Source organism: Erinaceus europaeus, chromosome 2, assembly GCF_950295315.1.
Source record: "Erinaceus europaeus chromosome 2, mEriEur2.1, whole genome shotgun sequence".
In the NCBI taxonomy this organism is placed as follows: Eukaryota; Metazoa; Chordata; class Mammalia; order Eulipotyphla; family Erinaceidae; genus Erinaceus; species Erinaceus europaeus.
In genome coordinates, this window is record NC_080163.1 from 51,726,185 (window position 1) to 51,747,033 (window position 20,849).

Here is a 20,849-nt window from a genome sequence, read left to right on the forward strand (position 1 = left end):
CAGGATGCCAGCCAGGCTTCCCTGGACTGAAGACCCCACCAATATGTCCTGGAGCTCCGTTTCCCCAGAGACGCACCCTACTAGGGAAAGAGAGAGGCAGACTGGGAGTATGGACCGACCAGTCAACACCCATGTTCAGCAGGGAAGCAATTACAGAAGCCAGACCTTCTATTTCTGCAACCCACAATGACCCTGAGTCCATGCTCCCAGAGGGATACAGAATGGGAAAGCTATCAGGGGAGGGGGTGGGATATAGAGATTGGGTGGTGGGAATTGTGTGGAGTTGTACCCCTCCTACCCTATGGTTTTGTTAATTAATCCTTTCTTAAATAAAAAAGAAAAAAAAAGAATTCTTCAAAATCAATATATATATATATGTATATATATATGTGTGTGTGTGTGTGTGTGTGTTTATATCCTGCTGTGATTAGACTACTCCAATGAACTCAGCATGCAAGTTGAAAGTCCTAAAGAGAGCTCCATAAATAGTCTAATTAAATATTTACTACTTAGGCCTAGACACCTCCTCTCATACACTCTATCTCACTTCCCTTAATCATTCTCTCTACTCAATCAACTACCAAAAGAAAGTAACATATATCTCCTAATCTCTTCTGACAACATCAGCAATCCTGTCATCCTTTGATAATCTTTAGAAGAAACACTACAAACAATTGACCAGAAGAGGTACTGGCAAAAAATGTATATAAACTAAAGGAAAATTATTGTCCCTATGACAACCTTTATTAGAATCGTCAAACATGTAAATGCAGTACAACTTAAGGTTAACTTAGAGCCCACTAAAATTCTAGTATATTACTCCCTATCTTAAGGACAGACCCCATAAACTTAAGACCAGTTTGGATATAACATGTGACACTCAGCATGTTAACATCTGGGAAAAAGTCAAAGCTACTCAGATAAAGAAAAGACTACAAAAGTTGGGTAATAGAAAAAGATTGGTTCAATTAATGATGGCCTTTTTGGTTAGTATGAGGCCAATTTATAAGCTGAGTCCCTACTCAGGGAATCCTTGGATGCCAAGATAAAAATGATGGGCCTAGACCACTAGTAGATCCCACTGTCCACAATCACTGGTCACTTCCATCAAGGACATCATCATAACCCTTTTGTGGGCCTCTTTAGGACTTTGCACTCACTATAAAGCAACAATGGTAGGGACTGCATCAGTCTATGAAGGCAGGCTGGGTATCCTACAATACCATTGCAGAAAAACTGGTCCTAAAATGAGAGCAGCTTAGAATTTTCCCAGCTGTGACCATGGACTGACAGGGACATGGGGCTATATAGGCTCCCGTGCTAAATATAATATATACAGTAATTCCTCACCACTTCATGCTTTGACTTTCATGGCTTCACTCTACTGCAGTTTTTTCAAATATATTCATTAAAAAGTTCATCATTCCATACTCCCAGAAGGTTAAAGAATAAGAAAGCTATCAAGGGAGAGAATAGGATACAGAGTTCTGGTGGTGGGAATTGTGTGGAGTTGTACACATCTTATCCTATAGTTTTATGTGTTTTTTTTTAAAAAAAAAGAAAGAAAGAAAGAAAGGAAGAAAGAAAGAAAGTAAGAAAGAAAGAAAGAAAGAAAGGAAGAAAGAAAGAAAGAAAGAAAGAAAGAAAGAAAGAAAGAAAGAAAGAGAGAAAAGAAAGTTGATGAAAATAGTGAAAATGATACAGCATATGCTTGGTTGTCTGAATCAGTTATACACTCCTGTATTTCAATTAAAATTAAAATGACTGTACGTATGGACTACAGGCCAATATATTTGAGCAACCCTGCAAATACTTTAAGACCAGAAGTGGCAGATCCACCCCCCCTTGTGTGTGTTTGAAATCTGGTGTGGTAAAACCAAGTCAATCAGTTTCTCTCACATGTGCATCTACATCACTACACAAGGGAAGCATCTTTGCTCTTATGTCTGCAGTTTCTGAGAACCTTTGTCTAAGCCCCACAATGGCTCCTAAACCTGCTTCTTCTAAGCCTTCTGACAATGAAACTAAGCACCAGAATAAAATGCTTACCATCCAGGAGAAGGTTAAACTTTTGTATATGATCAAAGATGGCAAGAAAATTATGGAGGTTGCCCACCGTTACTACTTGAATGAGTCTACCATTTGCTCCATCCATAAAGATGAAAAGAATATCTGTGCAAAGGCTACTGTCTCTTTCAACAAGTAAGCAAAGTTAAAGGGATGTTATTTCATGTCTAAATGGCCCTAATAAAGTTAAAAACTGTATTTAGAAGGTCATAAAGAGGTTTTCTATGTTTTACCTATGAAAATATTCAATTTATAAATAAAAAATCCTACTTCATGGAAATTCACAAATCATGGTAGAGTCTGGAACTCATTAACTGAGATAAATGAGGACAACTGTATGGACCCTGGATCACACTGATGGAGTAAACAGTTATTTGAATTTCTATATTTTATTCAAGTTTGGGAGTTACTCTCTACCCTAATCCAAATATATACATTCTCAACTCTGACACCATCTTCCCAGAAAATATTTTTAGTTCACCTTCATGTTAGCTATCAAGCTCAAGCAAAAACTATGATAGTCATGGACCCCTAGGAATATGGATAAAATGGACTTCTTAGCTTCTGTCCACCCTAAGATTCCTGTTCCCATCTGCTCTACTCCTACTTTTTGTTTCCTGTTTATTAATCATTTTGTCCCACTTTATATCTTGCCACCTTTCAGCCACCAATTTTCAGAAGCTACTATGATTCCATCCTGACCTCCCTAGCCAGATGACCTCACTAATGTGTCCCAGAACCTTATTTCTCCATAGCCCTACCCCACTAGGAAAAGTTAGAAACAAGCTGGGAGTATGGATCGACCTGCCAACACCCATGTCCAGCAGAGAAGAAATTATGGAAGCCACACCTACTTTCTGCACCTCATATTCCATACCACACAAAGGGGTAGAAATGATAGTGGAAAATAACCAGAGGGCTCTGAACTCCAATTCAATCAAGATCTGGAGAGAGGAGAGAAAAATAGGAAGGACATTTTGAAGTAGAAGTAGGTGGTGGAGGTGTGACTTAGAAAAAGAATATATATATATATATATATATATATATATATATATATATATATAGAGAGAGAGAGAGAGAGAGAGAGAGAGAGAGAGAAATGATAGTCAACCTTGGGAAAACTACCACAGTTTCCAATGGAGGGAATGGGGATAAAGAACTCTGGTAGAGGGAATAGTGTGGGATTATACCCTTATTATCTTATATGTTTTTTAAATCACTAATGAAACTTAAGAAAAAGAAATAAATATGTGTTCTATTCCAGATTTAAATATGGGATTTGGCACAAGACTATCTGACCCATGTAATTATAGTTCTCATTTGAGGTCAACTATCAGGGTAAGTATGAGAAAAATGGATCCAAACAGAGTGAACCTGATGACTACTGATGAAAGCATATGATTCCTTCTGAGAGGGAGGTGGGAGAAAACACTGCATCTCATCTAGTAAATATTATTTATTGTTTAATTTAGGCTTTCTGGTGTCTACAATTACCCAGAGCCATATACAGATAATGCAATACCCATCAAAATCCCACTCAGCTTCTTTAAGAGAATAGAAAAAAAAATCACAATCATTTATCTGGAGCCAAAAAACACCTAGAATCACCAAAACAATCATGAAGAAAAGAAAGAAATGGAGGCATCACAATCCCAGATCTCAAATTATATTATAAGGCCATAAGCATTCAAACAGCCTTGTATTGAACAAAAATCAGTATGCAGACCAGTGGAACAGAACTGAAATCCCCATGCTAAACCCCCACACCTATGGACATTTAATTTTTGATGAGGTGGCACAAAGCATTAAGTGGAGGAAGAACTCTTCGATAAATGGTGCTGGGAAAACTGGATTGAAACATGCAGAAGAATGAAAATGAACCAAAGGACCAAAGTCCTGGATGAGAGACCAGAAACTATCAAATACTTAGAGGAAAACATTGATGGAACATTTTCCAACCTAAACCTCAGAGACATCTTTGATGATACAAACTCAGTTGCAAGGAAGACTAAAGCAAAAACAAATCAATGGGACTACATCAAATTAAAAAGTTTCTGCACAGCCAAAGAAACCACCACACAGCCAAAGAGACCCCTCAGAGAACATGTCATATGTGTGTGTGTGTGTCTCATGTGCCATACATCAGACAAGAGACTAATAACCAAAATATATAAAGAACTCACCAAAATTAGCAACAAAAAAGATGACCCCATACAAAAATGGGCAGAGGATATGAACAGAATATTCACTACAGAAGAGATCCAAAAGGCTAGCAAACAAATGAAAAATTGTTCCAGTTCACTGATTGTCAGAGAAATGCAAATAAAGACAACACTGACATACCATCTTACCCCTGTGATAATGTCATTCATCAAAAAGGACAGCAGCAATAAATGCTGGGAAGGCTGTGAAGACAAAGGAACCCTTCTGCACTGCTGGTGGGAATGCAAATTGGTCCAACTTCTGTGGAGAGCAGTCTGGAGAACTCTCACAAGGTTAGAAATAGACCTTCTATATGACCCAGTAATTTCTCTCCTAGGGTTATATCCTAAGGACTCCATAACACCCAACCAAAAAGAAATGTGTACACCTATGTTCATAGCAGCACAATTCATAATAGCTAAAACCTGGAAGCAAACCAGGTGACCAACAACAGATGAATGGCTGAGAAAGCTGTGGTATATATACACAATGGAATACTATACAACTATTATGAACAATGAACCCACCTTGTCTGATTCATCTTGGATGGAACTAAAAGGAATTATGTTAAGTGAGCTAAGTCAGAAAGACAAAGATGAGTATGGGATGATCCCACTCATAAACAGAAGTTGAGAAAGAAGAACAGAAAAAGAAACTCAAAGCAAAATCTGGCTGAATTAGGAGTATGGCACCAAAGTAACAATCTCTGGATAGAGGGTGAGGGTAGATGTTCAGTTTCACTGTGGGGGGGGGGGGGAGGATGGGACATAGACCTTAGGTGGTGGGAATGGTGTTAATATAAACTATTAACTTTTTCTTTTTTACTACAACATGTTTTATTTCACTGAAAAAGTCTATAAAGAACCAAATCTGGTTCCCACAAAGAGAAAATTTACCACCTCTTAAATAAAGGTTCAGGGGAGAGAGGGGGCTAGGTGTGTCCTGCCAGGGTGCTGGCTCTGTCACTGTCTACCTGGCACTATGAGGTCCTGTGTGATGCAAGTCACAGATGAACCAAGATGCTCTCTTTGACCTTCTGGTCCACAGGGAACTGCCATCATAATGACCAGAAACATGTGGATATACAATGCAGAGGGGGCTGCATTGTTGTTTGTAGCAAGTCACAGAAAGAAAATATACAATTTATCAAAAAATAGTTCTAATGCATAGAAAAACATTTCAGTTGACTTGGGTCAAGACCTGCCCTTGTTTTATATTCACAAAGCCACTGAGTAAACCCAGGATTGGTGGTGGGAGCAGTTTAGGAGGGGCTCTTCAGTGGGATATTTCTGTTAACCTGTATTAAGTAGACTGAGAAAAGTCAAAAGAGATTTTTTTTTTCATTTGCTTATTTTGTGATGGGATGAAGGGGAATTACAAGAGGTAAAAGAAGCAAAACTCAGACTAGTGATCTACATCCTTAAGAACCGATGTGAATAAGTGACTGGTCTGAATAGTGTCCTCATGATACCAATGTAACTTAACATATTTTTTTCCATTTTCTTTTTCCTTCAACACTTCTTTGTGGATAAGGTTTGCCAGAAGGCAGAAAGTCTCAAACCATGGAAGTGAAAGAAGGGAAGGGTGAGAGAGGGGACACTACACCAACTTCTTGACCTCAAAGAAACTTTTGAGGTGACGCATCTGCCAAATGCCAGTGAGGATGAGGATGACCAGAGCACTCGCTGTTTGTTGCTCTCACTGGTCAGCTGGAAGTGCTCTTCACAGTACCTTTGGTAGTCCTGCTCCTTCTGGATCTGTTCCACCTAATCAAGCAACTGGCAGGCTTGGAGCTGCAGCTCTGTCAGTTTATCCTTGGCAGCAATCTCTGGGTAGCTGTTGGCATGCTCCCCTGCTGGGGAATTATGCAGATGCAGTCACATCTGCCAAGCTGTCCCCTCAGGCTTTGCCACTTCCCACAATATTCTCGCAGTGTCTTTTTCAACTAATCCTGTCCCGACACGTCACTCCTGGTTGTTGCCCTATAAAGCCCTTCTTCTTCCACCCCTCTTCTCTCTTGCCCACTTTTCACATTGGTGATTAGACGCAAGGGAGGGTGGTCCAGGAGGCGGCCATTTTTGGCTAGCTCCACATGGCCCGAACCACTACACTCTCACCCAACTCTGAGGTGTCTGTGCAAATAAAGATTTGTGTTCTCTCTTCACTCCGGATCTCCTCTCTCTATTCTCTGCGGCACAGCCCAACACTCCCCAACCTGGATGTCTAGGTGCACACACAGTCTGCCTCCAGCAAAGAGCATCATCTTGGTAGAGTTGAGTGGAGGCAGATCTGATAGTCCCCGGGCGTGTGGGAGGTGAAAGTGAAGCAGCTCTCAGGGCCATACTGGTGGGACAGCACCACCTTGTCTTCGGGGTCCTTTACTCCACATGCATGATAAACTCCTATTAACTTATAGTCTCACAAATCACTATTCAATCAAATGTTTCAAACTCTCAATACACAGACCATAGCTTTAAGTATATGTTCCTTCAATCTAAGCACTTAAGACTTCAAATTGGCAATCAGATTGAATTTTAACAGTGGGATCAAATTGTTAATACATTTCTTTTTTTTAAGTATGAATACTTTATTTTTTATTTTTTAAATATTTATTTTTATTTATATTTTATATATATTTTATTTATATTTTATTTATATTTATTATTTATTTTAAATATTTATTTTATTTATTTATTCCCTTTTGTTGCCCTTGTTGTTTTATTGCTGTAATTATTATTGTTGTTGTCATTGTTGGATAGGACAGAGAGAAATGGAGAGAGGAGGGGAAGACAGAAAGGAGGAGAGAAAGATAGACACCTGCAGACCTGCTTCACTGCCTGTGAAGCGACTCCCCTGCAAGTGGGGAGCCGGGGTTCGAACCGGGATCCTTATGCCGGTCCTTGTGCTTTGCGCCACCTGCGCTTAACCCGCTGCGCTACAGCCCGACTCCCTGTTAATACATTTCTAATAATGACTTGTTCTTTGAATATTGACTCTCCTAAAAGCTTAGACCAGGGAGAACAGAAGTGATTGGTGCTGTTCCTTTATAAGATACAGCTATATGTAAATAGCATAAAATGACATAAATTATGGTGAGGTTTGTATGCTACAACAAATACAAAGAATGGGGTTTTCAAAGTTAACCCAATTGCCAAATGATTCAGTTATAGCAATAGCCTGCTTTCTGGTGTTTTTTCCAACTATGACACCATTTCCCCAGACAATAACTTAGGTCACCTGCATATTAGATTTCAGGAGCAGGCAAAAACTAGTAGAGTCATGGACCCCTTGAATATACCTAAAATAGACCTATTAGCTTTTTCCAAAACAGAGACCCCAAATCTTCATCTGAACTATTCCAGCCTTTAGGTTCATGATTAGTCAACAATTTGTTCTGCATTATATCTTTTTCAGCCACCAGGTTCTAGATGCTGTCATGATGCCAACCTGACTTCACTGGGCAGATGACCCCACCAATGTGTCCTGGAGCCCCACCTCCCCAGATCCCTGTCCCACTAGGGAAAGAGAGAGGCTGGGAGTATGGATTGACCTGTCAATGCTCATGTTCAATGGGGAAGCAATTACAGAAGCCAGACCTTCCACCTTCTGCACCCCATAATGGCCCTGGGTCCATACTCCTAGAAGAATAAAGAATGGGAAAGCTATCAAGGGAGGGAATGGGATACAGAGTTCTGGTGGTGGGAATTGTGTGGAGTAGTGCCCCTCTTATCCTATGATATTGTTAATATTTCCATTTTATAAATCAATTTTTGAATAAATAAATAAATTTTTTAAAATGTTAGTTCCAAAGGCATAAGAATGTATTGAAACATCAGTGAAACTGATGAAAAGGAAGCATGGTTTTCCTTCTTTAAGGAGCAGACCATAGAAATAAATAATACAAAGAGACAGCACTTAAGTAACTGAATGACTCAGAGGTCACTTCTGCATTTGGAAAATAAGAATCATTTCTAACCCCAAGATTAGATGTTTTAAAGGTGACAGAAGCAGCAACCAGCCTGCAGTGGCTAAGGGCAAGAAGAGTGAGAACCACTTTCAAGGAGCAGGTTGGCAAGTCTCCCAGGCATCTCTTGCTTTGAAATTTCACTGACCTTAACAGTCCAACCCTGTTGTAACTAAACAATATATGTGATGGAGCTGTCTTGTTAGCTAGCACTGCTCAAAATGGATCTTTTATAATCAGAAATGCTTGTTTTGGGGGGAAAAAACAGGCAGTTGCAGAAATTAATTGTTGTCTGAATTTCCGAGAACTTTCTCTATCCCCCGTAAGAACTTTATTCAGGATGACCAGCAACGATTTAAGAGTTACATTTACAGTTCCTAAAAGGAGACAATAAAACCTTGATGAGGTCTTATTAATTGTTGAGTCATCATCAGGAATAGTGAGTGCTAAGAAGAATTTGGTGTAATTCAAGCAGTACAGAAGCTGTCTAGGTATATATTAACACGGTCTTTCATATTTATAGCTCTAGAAAGCTTATTCCCAGCATTATCTTATTAACCTTCAAATTCCCCTTGGAATATAAGAAGGAGATAAATATTTGACCCATTATATAAATGGAGAAATAGAGGTCCAAGAAGAAAAAGGTATTCTTTGCCCAGAGTTCAAAACAGATTTCTGAGCATGATTTGGCAATATGTTGTTTTACTGTGCAACAAAGTAAGATCTGGACCAATTGCATCATTTATGTTGGACATAATTTTTAGAAATATAAATTCCTGGAATCCTCTTCAGATATTCTGATCTGTTTCTCAAAAAATGGATCTTTAATTATGAATTGAAAACAAAAGTGTACTTTTATTGAACAAGCTCTAGGTGACAGGTATTTTCTCATGACACTAAACAATACCAAAAATCACAATAGTGTTCTTGCCCTAAAGGAGTTCTAAGAGACTTGTATACCACTGTCATCTCTTCTCACCTCCCTAAATTTGGGACAGCACTAGTATATAGCCTAGCTGGCTAGATTAGTGGTACAGTGGACAGTTACCCAATGCTAGTCTCTTTATTTGACCTCTCTATATAAGTGACATGAAGATACAGAACCTTTAAGTAGTAAGTGACAAAAGATACAGTTGATTAAATAGAGTTAAAATTGAGGGTAGTAGCCATAATGAGTAATACTGAAAAAAGCCAGCAAAGGTACTCAAACAAGAAAGATAGATGAGAGAGAAACAGAGATCAATGAGCCTGAGAACCAAAGAAAGAGGTTTTAGCCTTTTACAATGTTCAATTGTCCTCAAAGCCATGCTGCCAAAATTCCATTTGATTCTCTACACAGTTACATATATTGGGATTGTATCCAGAGATGCCAACCTAGAAATGTCAACCTCCCAACCCTAATAATCTGGTGGGACCTTTCCAAACAGATGGGACTACCTAGTTCCAATTCAGATGGTTCTTTCTTTAGCAAAAGTATAGATCCTAGATATAGGCTAGGGCCTATGTGACTATTCAGATGGTGCTGTCTTTAGCAAAAGTATAGATCCTAGATATAGGCTAGGGCCTATGCGACTGTGTACATGTATACAAGTACCCATAAGTTAGGGGCAACTAAATATCTAAAAATAAAAGTGCTTAATAGTCCTCTGTGATCAGATTTAGAACTATTTAGCTCAGTAATCTAGTAGAAAAGCCTAAAGAAGGCACCATAAATTCACTATTCAAATATTTATTACTTGGGCTTAGACACCCTCCTTTCATACCCACTACCTCACTTCCCTCAATCATTTTATATACTCAACTAATTACACAAACTATTAATAGGAATTACTAGTAAGCTACATTTTCCTCTCCTCTCCCCCATAAGTTACATCTTCTAATCTCTTTTGCCAGCATAAATACTATTATCATCCCTTGATAGTCTTTAGAAGGAACACTATATACAATTGGCCAAGAGATATACCAGCAAAAAACATTTATCAACTATCAACTAAGGACAATTATTGTCTTTATGACAATGTTTATTAGAAACACCAATCAAGTAAATGCAGTAAAACTCAAGGTTCACTTAATCCCACTAAAATCCTAGTATAATTTCTATCTTGACCCCAGTTTGGATACAACAAACCAGCCTCAAGGCTTTAACAACAGGGAGAAATCCTAAGCTTGTCAGGTAAAGGAAGGACTACAAAAGCTGGAAAAGGGCAAGAGATTAGCTTACTTAATGATGGCCTTTTTGGTCACTGTCAGGCCACTTCATCACCTGAGGCCCAGTTAGAGAATGCTTGGGTTCCCCCATAGGATCAATGAGCATATACCTATAATAGATCCCTCTCTCTTCCATCAGGGATGTCGCTTCCATCAGGGATGTCATTATAAGCCTTCTTATGGGTTTCTTCGGGACCATAACTTTACTATAAACTGGCAATGGTAATTAAGCAAATCCGACTCACTCAGTTCCATTCTTTCCCATGCTAATTTAGATAATCACCTTCTAGCCAGTTGTTCAAGTCAAGAATCTTGAGATCATCCCTCTTATTTGACTGTTGTATCAATACTGTCTCTTCTATCCCCCTCTGTAATACAAGACCTTCATTTACTATTTATGGAAAGCCCAGATATATCCCTTTCTCAGTCCTCGCCCTTAAGCCTGACCACCCTCCTCTCCACCAGACACCACCATCCCCAAAACTTGTTTCTGCCCAGAAGTCATGGAATCCTTCACTCCTCCCTCACATTGAGCTCTCTGATAGTCCCCTCCCTGGTCCTGACTTACCCCTGTTTGTAGATGGAACTCCCTGTATTGGCCCTCAGGAACAAAGACAGGCTGCTTATGCAGTAGTAACCTTAGATCAGACCTTACATATCTCTAACCTTACATTTGGTGGCCAGAGGATCCTTGGGTTCAGTCTCATTATAGGCCAAGACTGGCTCTTCAAAGCCATTGTGTACTAGACCTTCTGATGGCAAAGAAAGGGAGAATCTGTGTTTTCTTACAAGAAGAGTGCTGCTACTATGTTAATGAATCGTGTCTAGTCGGCAGAATCTCTGGACCCTCACTAAGCTGAGCAAAGACTTCTGATCCAGCTATCTCTCTACTGTCTTCCCCATGGGGTGGTTTCAAAACCCATTAATAACCTAAGTCCTTCCACTGGTGTGTCCTCTACTCCTAATTTCTTTGCTTTTTCTTTTTGCTCCCTACTTTATTAGGTTCACTATGACCCGCATTCAAGAGATATCCAGAGTTAAGGTCAACCAGCTTCTCCTACACTCTTACACTCCCCTGCTGGTAGCCCCCACCCCCAGACCTATTCTGATCTTTAACCCCCACCTCATGTCACCTCCATTCATCAAGAAATAGCCAGAATGACCTCGATGCCCTATATAAAGGTCAGAATGATAGGTCTGGGAGGGCCTGGCCTTTGAAGACATCTAAGGCTAAAAACAGCCATAAGAATGTGGACCCTGCCAAAACCAGTCCATCCCTGGCATGCTTGCCAGGGATCAAAGGGTCAGCAGTCAGCCCTGGAATGTGTGCAGGAGGCTAGCAATTTCGCAAAAACCACAGACCCACCCACTGAACTCTCACCTAAATTCCTTTTTTCCTTGCCTATAAGAATCTCACTCAAGTCAGCCTTAGTGCAGTGGTTAAGTGCACGAGGACCCATGTAAGGTTCCAAGTTCCAGCTCCCGGCTCCCCACCTGCAGGGGAGTTGCTTCACAAGCAGTGAAGCAAGTCTATAAGTGACTATCTTTCTCTCCCCCTCTCTGTCTTCTCCTCCTCTCTCCATTTCTCTCTGTTCTATCCAAAAACAATGACAACAATAAAACAACAAGGTAAACAAAGGGGAATAAATAAATATTAAAAGAAAAAAATAATTTTCCTATCTCCCTTCCTGTGGTCCAGAAAGTGGTGCAGTGGCTAACTCTTAAGCATGAGGACCTGAGATCAATCCCCAGCAGCACATGTACCAGAGTGATGTCTGGTTCTTTCTCTCTCTTCTTTATCATTAATAAATAAATAAATAAAATCTTTTTTTAAAAAATAAAGAATCTCCCTCCCCTGATCCTGGGTGTGACTTCACAGGCCCCCCCACTCTCTCTCAGCACCTGTGAACCTCACCCAGGAGCAGCCAGATAAAGCCCTGCTTGATAATATTCATGGCCTTACTTTTTCTATCAGGTCCCTTTTGCCACCGACCAAACCTTACAGCTCCTAGCCATGACCACAGAATGTGAGCTCAGACCTACAAGGGATGCAGAAGTTACATAGGCTCCTGTGCTGAATATGGGCCCCAGATCAAATCGATGGGGTTTACAGTTAACAATACTTGCATACTTTTCCCATATGTAGGAGCTACTCTCTTCCCTGATCCAGCTTTCTAGTTCTTTTTCCTACTATGACACCATCTCCCCAGATAAAACCTTGGGTCCACCTGCATGTTGTCTGTCAAGTTCAGGCAAAAACTAGTAAAGTTATGGGCCCTTTGGAATATACCTAAAATAGACCTACTAGCATTCTCCAAAATAAAGACCCCAAATTTTCATCTGTAACATTATTGCCTTTAGGTTCATGATTAGTCAACAATTTATTCTGCTTGATATCTTAACTCTTTTTCAGCCACCAGGTTCCAGATGATACCATAATGACAATCTGAATTCCCTAGGCAGACAACCCTACCAATGTGTTCTGGAGCCCCATCTCCCCAGATTGCTGCCCCACTAAGGAAAGAGAGAGACAGTCTGGGAGTATGGGTCAACCTGCCAACATCCATGTTTAGCAGGGAAGCAATTAGGGTTAGGGATAAAGAATAGGAAAGTTAGCAAGGGAGGAGATGGGATATGGAGTTCTGGTGATAGGAATTGTACCCTTCTTATCCTGTGGTCTTGTCAATATTTCCATTTTATAAATAAAAATTTTTAAATAATTTTTAGCTCAAAAAAACCTCTCTTTAGTAAACGGGAGAAGAAAGGCTGAGGATACAGTCTAATTACAGTGGTATCCCAATTATACCTATCTCTATCCCTCTCTTTCTTCTTGAGTTCAATGAAAACAAGAAATGTGACTCACTACTATATATGGCCAGAATCATCTACCACATATCCCATACATAGTCGATGCTTAATAATTTTTATTGAATATGTTTTCTCTTACCTCGAGAAGCTTATACCCTATTATAATTTCAATAATTATTTTTAATATCACATATGCTTCAGACTCAACTATTATCTAAGAGAAAATATTAACTTTAAACAACTAGCAGCTAATAACTTAGAATTTGTTTCTGCAAAGCCTGGCATACTAATACAGGCTGTCAGCCAAGGAACCCAGCAGAGTTGTGCTTAGCAACCAGCCCCTTTGCTATCTATTCTGGTTAGCTATGTCAAAAGTTATCCTAACTTCATTCAATCAATGGATTCATGTTGTGAAAGAAAGATACCGCAAAGATATGAAAAAGTGGAATCAAAGATATGTGTGTTCAGCATCTCTAAAACCTGTTTCTCAATGCCTCCCTTCTTTCCCAGGGCAGCCAGGGTTACACTGCACTCTTGTTTACAACCCACTTGGGAGGGATCTGTTAAGCAGAAGGAAGGTGTTTTTGACCTTCATCTCCCTGGAAGGAGAAATATAGAACAGCTGTCTGTTTACCATTCTGACCTCATTTCCATGACATCGAAATACTCATTTGGGAAACATGAAAAATAGCACTGATTCTTTTTTTCCCCAAAGATGTTCTTAAAGACAATGGACCTTTGGTGAACTGGAGGATTACTGTAATTGCATGGTCACAAATGTCCACTAGGTAGAAATGGAAAGATGCTCAACCCCTCAAGGAAGGAATAAAGTCCATTGCACAATTTATTTATTTATTTATTTATTTATTCATTCATTCATTCATTCATTCATTTTTTTCAATGCCATTGCTTCCACAAGGTTTTTGGCTCATAACAGAGAGATAGAGAAGTGTCTACGTACAAGTATATGTAATCTTCCTCCAGAAACAACTAAAGCTAAGATTAAGATATTAAGGAGAGCAGCACCTTAGTTGATTTGAGTGAGCCCTGGCTGAGCCAGACCACATCACTTCCCCAAGTACAGCGTCCTCTGAGAACTTTATCAGTTCACATATTCCTTAAAGCCTCAATGAAAATGGAAAGAAATTCTAATGTTCTTACTCAATTAATTAACTAATGCCATAAGTCAGTCTTGATCTAAGAACTAATAGTGTTTAATGTCAGTTTGAACTGGAAGACAACATAGTGATCACTGAATCCTTGGCCCTCATTAATGTCAGTTTGAACTGGAAGACAACATAGTGATCACTGAATCCTTGGCCCTCATTAACAGTGGAGGAGAATTAGCCCTACAAGAAGAGAGTAACCTAAGGACATAGCTATTGGCAGAGAAGGAATAAAAGCTAAGATGGACTCCCTTGCTCAGTATTTTTTTTTTTTTTACACCATAGTACATGGCCTCTTTGACTCATCTTGAAAAGAGACAGGGACCAACAGAAGTTGACATCAATTCAAAATAGTGTATCAATGGCTCCTGTGGCCTCTTAGTTAAGCTAGGCACTAGAAAAACACAGAGACAGAAACAAGAAATGTTGGTGAGAATGTAAGGGGAAAAAGGAACCATTTTACACTACTGGTAGGAATATAAGTTGGTCCAACTCTTATACAAAACAGTCTGGAGATTTCTCAGGACACTAGAAATGAATCTACCCCATGACAGAGCAATTTCTCTCCTGGGAATTTATCCAAAGGAAAAAAAAAAACACCTATTCCAAAAGATCTATGTATATCTATGTTCATAGCACAATTTGTAATATACCAAATTTGGAAGCAAACCACATGCCCATTAACAAATGAGTGGCTAAGAGAATCATGGTATATACACACAATGGAATACTGCTCAGCTATTTAAAATGATGAATTGATCTTTCCCTCATCTTGGATGGAACGTGAAGGAATCACAGAAAATGAGATAATCAAAATCAGCACAAATACTGGATGATCTCATTGCTAGGTGAAATTTAAAAATCATGAAAAGAACAGGAAAAAAATAAAAATGAAACTTGGATGTGGTGAACTGCCGCAAAATAAAGAACTCTTGGGAAGAAAGTGACAGGACAAAGCAGAGAGGATGCTGAGTTTCTGGTAGAAAGTGGTGAAAAAGGTCCTAAGGTGTGTGTATATGTTGGGTGGAGTGGTGACAGTCTTTCAGATACATATTATGGAAATATAAGAAATTGTACTCCTGTGTAAACAATTGTAGTATAAACCATTAAGCCCCATTAAAATGATTTTTAAAAAGAGAGAAACAAATAAAAATATAGGTATCTGTCACTACCTTCAAAGAAACTAATTTCAGACACAAAAGGTATGTGTTTCTGAAGAAACGAAGTATTAGAGAATGAATGAGAAGTGATTGTTAGGGGGGTGTAGGTTTGTTGTTTGCTTGTGTTTCTAGGTAATGAAAATGTCCTAGAGTTAGTGGTAATGGTTGTAAAACTTTATGAATAATCTAATAACTATTGAATTATGTATTTAAATGGTGAAAGTTCCAGGATAAGCAAAGCATTTCATTTTTTTAAATCTGTGTTCCAGTGATTGCTAGTGGACCATAATTTAAAAGCAAGAGATGGATTGAAATTCTAAATAGAAAAGGCCAGCTAACAGGTGCCAATACTTCATGGAAAAGACAGAACTTAAAGAAAGGTGGTATTTAAGTAGGTTGGAATGACAGTACCAAAGATATGAGTGCAGGCATTAATAATAGAGATGGTCTGAGGAGATAGGAATTATGTCAAAGGGTTGTCTTCATATATCTTCACAGTAGGAAAAGACATTACAAGACAGATTGCTTTTGCAAATCTTGTTAACATGAAGTAACTCCAGGGCGAGAAGGTGGTAGAGCTCTGCTTGTATGAGACCTATGTTTGATCTCTAATACCACATAAAAGTGTCAAAAGTGTTGCCATGGGCTTTCTCTTTGACTTTTAATTTTAAAAAATTAACTAAATGACTCTAGAATAGTGCTGTAATGTTATAGTTGTAGCTATTACAGCTGTAATTTTTCCAGCAATTCCACAAACAATTCAATCTGAAAACTATATAAATGAGGGGACACATTTTAGTTCTGAATATCTTCAGTCAGGTAGCTGATGAGTGTACCAAGACAAAAATCTTCACAGAATTTTTTGAGTAAAGAGAATGATATATAGTTTAGGTGAAGACTGATTTTAGAGCTATAAAGCAGATACTTCAAGAGGAGTTAAGTGACTATACTGTCATACAATGTAAATATATTTTAAGTTATAGGGTAGGGGAGTCAAAACTAATCATCTAGTTATAGCCTATGAAGGACTGACTCCCCACTACAGAATCCAAAGAATTGTTTAAGGAAAGAAGAACATTTATGGACATGATTTATTTGCCTATCCAGAATACAGTCCCTCTTATTCACATTTCATTTCCCTGCTGTAGGTTATATGGCTCACAATGACTCCAGGGGTGGATATCTGATTCATGCTTGGCCTATGATTTGATTCCCCACACCTTGGCCACAATTCAGTTATGGCCATATGCTTCAAGTCAGTGTGCCATCCTGTAGCTTTTGATCATCCACTTTAGGAGAGAAACATCTTTTTGTACAGAGATTTCTAACCCTACAAATAAAACTATCCTAGAGTTTCTAGGACTCTTTCATAGAAAGGATCACCTGATAAAGGAAGTCAATACAGGCCCAAGAAATGGAGAATCAGATTTTTGGTCACCTGATCTATGTCCCTGGATCCAAGCCTATCTGAAATCAGTGCCTATGTGGAAAGGTCCACTGTCTGGGAAATCCAGGACATTATCTCCTGTTGGTATGCATGAGATCCCTTCTGTTTCATTTGGTTTAAATCCCCCCCTGCTTAACACTATTCTATTTACACAACCACTGCATTCTATTTACATAACCACTGTTAACAAGCACCTCCCTCCAGGGCATTGGTGGTTCAGTGATAGGATTCTCGCCTGCTCCACCCTCTCCTTGTCACACCCTGATCCTCTCCTTGTCACACTCTGATTTTCACCAGTCACTTTTCTCTCCACCCTCTCTATGTCACATCCTGTTTCCACCCTACTTGGCAAGTATATATAAAGACAGCATTGTGAGTTTTAGGGTACTTGAGTTTAGCTTAGCTTGTCTTAGATTGTGCTGCGTCCTGCATGAATAAAGAGATACTGCCTACAGCTCAACCATGAGTCCCTGGTCGTCTGTTACCCGCCCATGAAGCCAGCCCAGTGAAAACAACATAACCCGTCGAAAACAACAATCTCCATGAGAGTCTGAGAGGATAGACCCTGAGCCCCCTCTTCACAGGAGGGGCATCAGACAGGTCCCCAACACAACAACCATGGCTGATGACAGAATTTTCCAGGCCAGGGACTTTCCTGTACATGCTTCCTCATTCCCTTTGAACAAAGGCCATGAATTACCATACATGGCCAACTGAAACTCACTGCAATTACCCTGGTCTTGCTCAACTACTCCCTCACCCCCTGCCCTGAGGTGCTTGTGATTTACCTTAAGAGAGAAGCCTGCCTATGCACGGTGAGCTCATGATCAGATCTTATATGGTAACTTCACCTGATAGGTCTTGACTTAACCCTGTATTGTGTGTGTGACTTGATGGTTATCTTAACTTTCCCTAAGTATATATACTTGCTTGTACTCCCAACAAATGAACTGTTCCCTGAAACATTTCCCAGAGATGTGGTCTCTCTTTCTTCACATGTTCACCCCTGTCCCTTGGGTCTTCTCCTTGCACATCCCAGGCTCCACCTCCATCTTTGTTGCCAGTGGCCAGGGAGGCAGAGGACCAAGAGAGAACCACAAATGCCCTTGATTGTTCAGATAACTGAGCCAGTGAATTCCTTTCTTCCATAGTCATTGTCACCTGCATTTCTATCACTTTCAATAAAAAGTCATAATAAATGCAACATCCACTACAACCCTATGTTTCCAGATGAGGAACTAAAGTCCAGAAAGGGATAAGAATTTAATCAAACCAGTTTTCATAATAGCAAATAGTTGAATCTAGGTGCACATGTAAATACTTTGATTTTGGTCTATTATTTTATTCCTGTCAATAAACATTCATTTCAGAAACAATTAGATGGTCATAATCCATATGTCATGTACAAGCAAAAGCTGTGGTTTACTTGCCTAAAAGTTCATATTTGCCTTCTGCACACTGAAAAGCATCAGCAAACATAACATAATCTCCTGTTTTATTAGTTTGAACTTCAAACTCCTAACTACAGGTCTCACATATCTGACTGGTTTGACCCTTGACTCTCTTGCAACCCCATTTCATAAAGCACTCTCTTTCAGTCACTATGCTACAGGCACCCTGACATTCATTCAGGTCCTTGAATGACCCTCACTCACTCTGTCCTTCCCCCAACCATTGTGTATGTTCTTCCCTCTGACTAAGATGCTCATTCTACACTCCTAGCACAGCTGGATCCTTCTCACATCCAGGTGTTACTTCCCGAAACACAGGTCCTTCTCCTAACACACTTTAGCTCAGAGGTTTTATTTGTACCTGTGGTCATTTGGATATTTATAGCACCATCCATGAGCCATACCAAATTATCAACTGAAATATTAGCACTTAATGCTGCTATCAAAACAGGGGGGAAAAAACTCCTAGATGTATTTAATTTCAAGTCTTGCCTGAGCTTGCTTTGACCAAATGATTTGATGGGCCATTATATTGCCTGCAGGCTGGGATGCCCCTCCCCCATTTTAATTCTGTTTCTAAAATTTTAATTGTATTGTATTTTTACTTTACTCACTTATTTACCTGTTTATTATCTCCCTCCTAAGCCATCTCTGCAGACCACTGTTAAACCCCAGTGCTTGGCACTAGGAATATATTAAATAAATACTCTGGTTGAAGGAAGGAAAAAAAGAAGTTCCCCTTTCCTAATTCAAACTTACAACTTCCTCAGAAATAGGCCTTTATCTTCTTTATCCCCAATATCCCAAAGTCTCACAGTGCTTCCATTACCTCTTAGAAAACCACTACAAGAGCATTTTGAACATTAAGACAGCAGTGATTTCCCAAAGTCATTTTCTAAACCTAAATTGGTTGGCAGCTCATTTTCACCCAACCTGTATCTAGCAAAGTTAGGCAGGTGGCTCCATGCTCCAGTTGCCAGTGGCGATAAGGCCTAAGTGACTGAATTGCCCTTCCGGGTGATTTACCCTGTTATTGTTTTGACATAGCATCATTATATTAATTCTGACATTGGCACTGCTTGCTGCATCAAACCAAGTGTCTTTCCTGCCAGCTTAAATAGCTAAATATTATATTTTAGCCCAAGTCAATTGTATATCTCAAAAGCTAAGTCTTGATAAAAGGTGTATTTAACTTCTCATGTATTTCAGACAATTGCTAAATCAGTAATGCAGGCAGTGTAAGCCAAGAAGCTTGGTCATGTCTAGTCATCTGGCAGATATATCAACTCTTTAATTTACCCAGCCCTTGGTAGGATCCTTTATGGTTGTAAGAGACAAAAATAAATGGTTCAAACAAAAATAGAAGTTTACTGGGTCATTTAACTAAAAACTCCAGGATAGCTATACCTGCATACAGAATTTCAGATGATGTCATCCTCAATTCTCTGCATTCACTTCAAGGCTTTCCATGGTGGCAAAATGGCTGACAGAATTCCCAGGCCTACATACTAGTAAGTCTAAGTGAATGTGTCCATCTTTAAGTTACATTGGCTGTGACTGGATCCTATAGCTATCCATGAAGCAATTACTGTGTCTAGAAGGATATAAACCTATAGAGATATAAACACTCAGACATGACTACTGTGTGATCACATGATTTTGCTTTTACCACCCAAGAGCTTTGAAACAGAATAAAATCTACTTGAAGTTTAGGAAGAGAAGAGGGGATGGATTATTCCACTGAGAAATTAAATACAGTTATGAAAAAAATGGTTAATTGGTTCTAGACTACTACAAAATCAACAGATTTCTGCTATATACCTCAAGTCACATGGCCTATGAAACATTCTCACAATGATGGAAACTGAAAAATAACTACAAAAATACTATTAAACCTCTGCCAAACAAGAAAAATGAAGAGGCAAGAGATCACAGAATACCAATGACTGAGTAACTGACATATTCTTAATTAATTCAGTCTACAAATGTACTTCTGGATAAGCTACTTTTTATCTTACTAAATGTGCTACATACTCACTCTTCATATCCACCAGGGGAAAAAAAAATCTCAGGGCTTGGCTAGAGACAAAAAGCAATGCAACCAGTATCAGCACATTGCTATTCCTCTGAGAATCAATAGAAATAATACTAAAAATGAAAAGTGGAAGAAGAAAGGAGAAATTCTTTCATAAATAAATATAAACTTTTTAAACTATTTTCTTCTATGGATTGATATTGGGGAAGCTTAGAATGTTCCTACTCATGACCACAGAATGTGAGCTCAGATCTACAGGGATGCAGAGGTCACATAGGCTCCTAAGATAATTATGGGCCTCATACCAAATCAAATCAATGGGCTTTACAGTCAACAATATT

General features: G+C 39.2%; 1 pseudogene; it reads right to left on the minus strand.

Annotated features, from left to right (window-relative positions):
* Positions 1-5,823: 5,823 nt before the first annotated feature.
* Positions 5,824-20,849, minus strand: part of LOC103123320 (transmembrane emp24 domain-containing protein 4-like) — a 54,484-nt pseudogene continuing 39,458 nt past the window's right edge.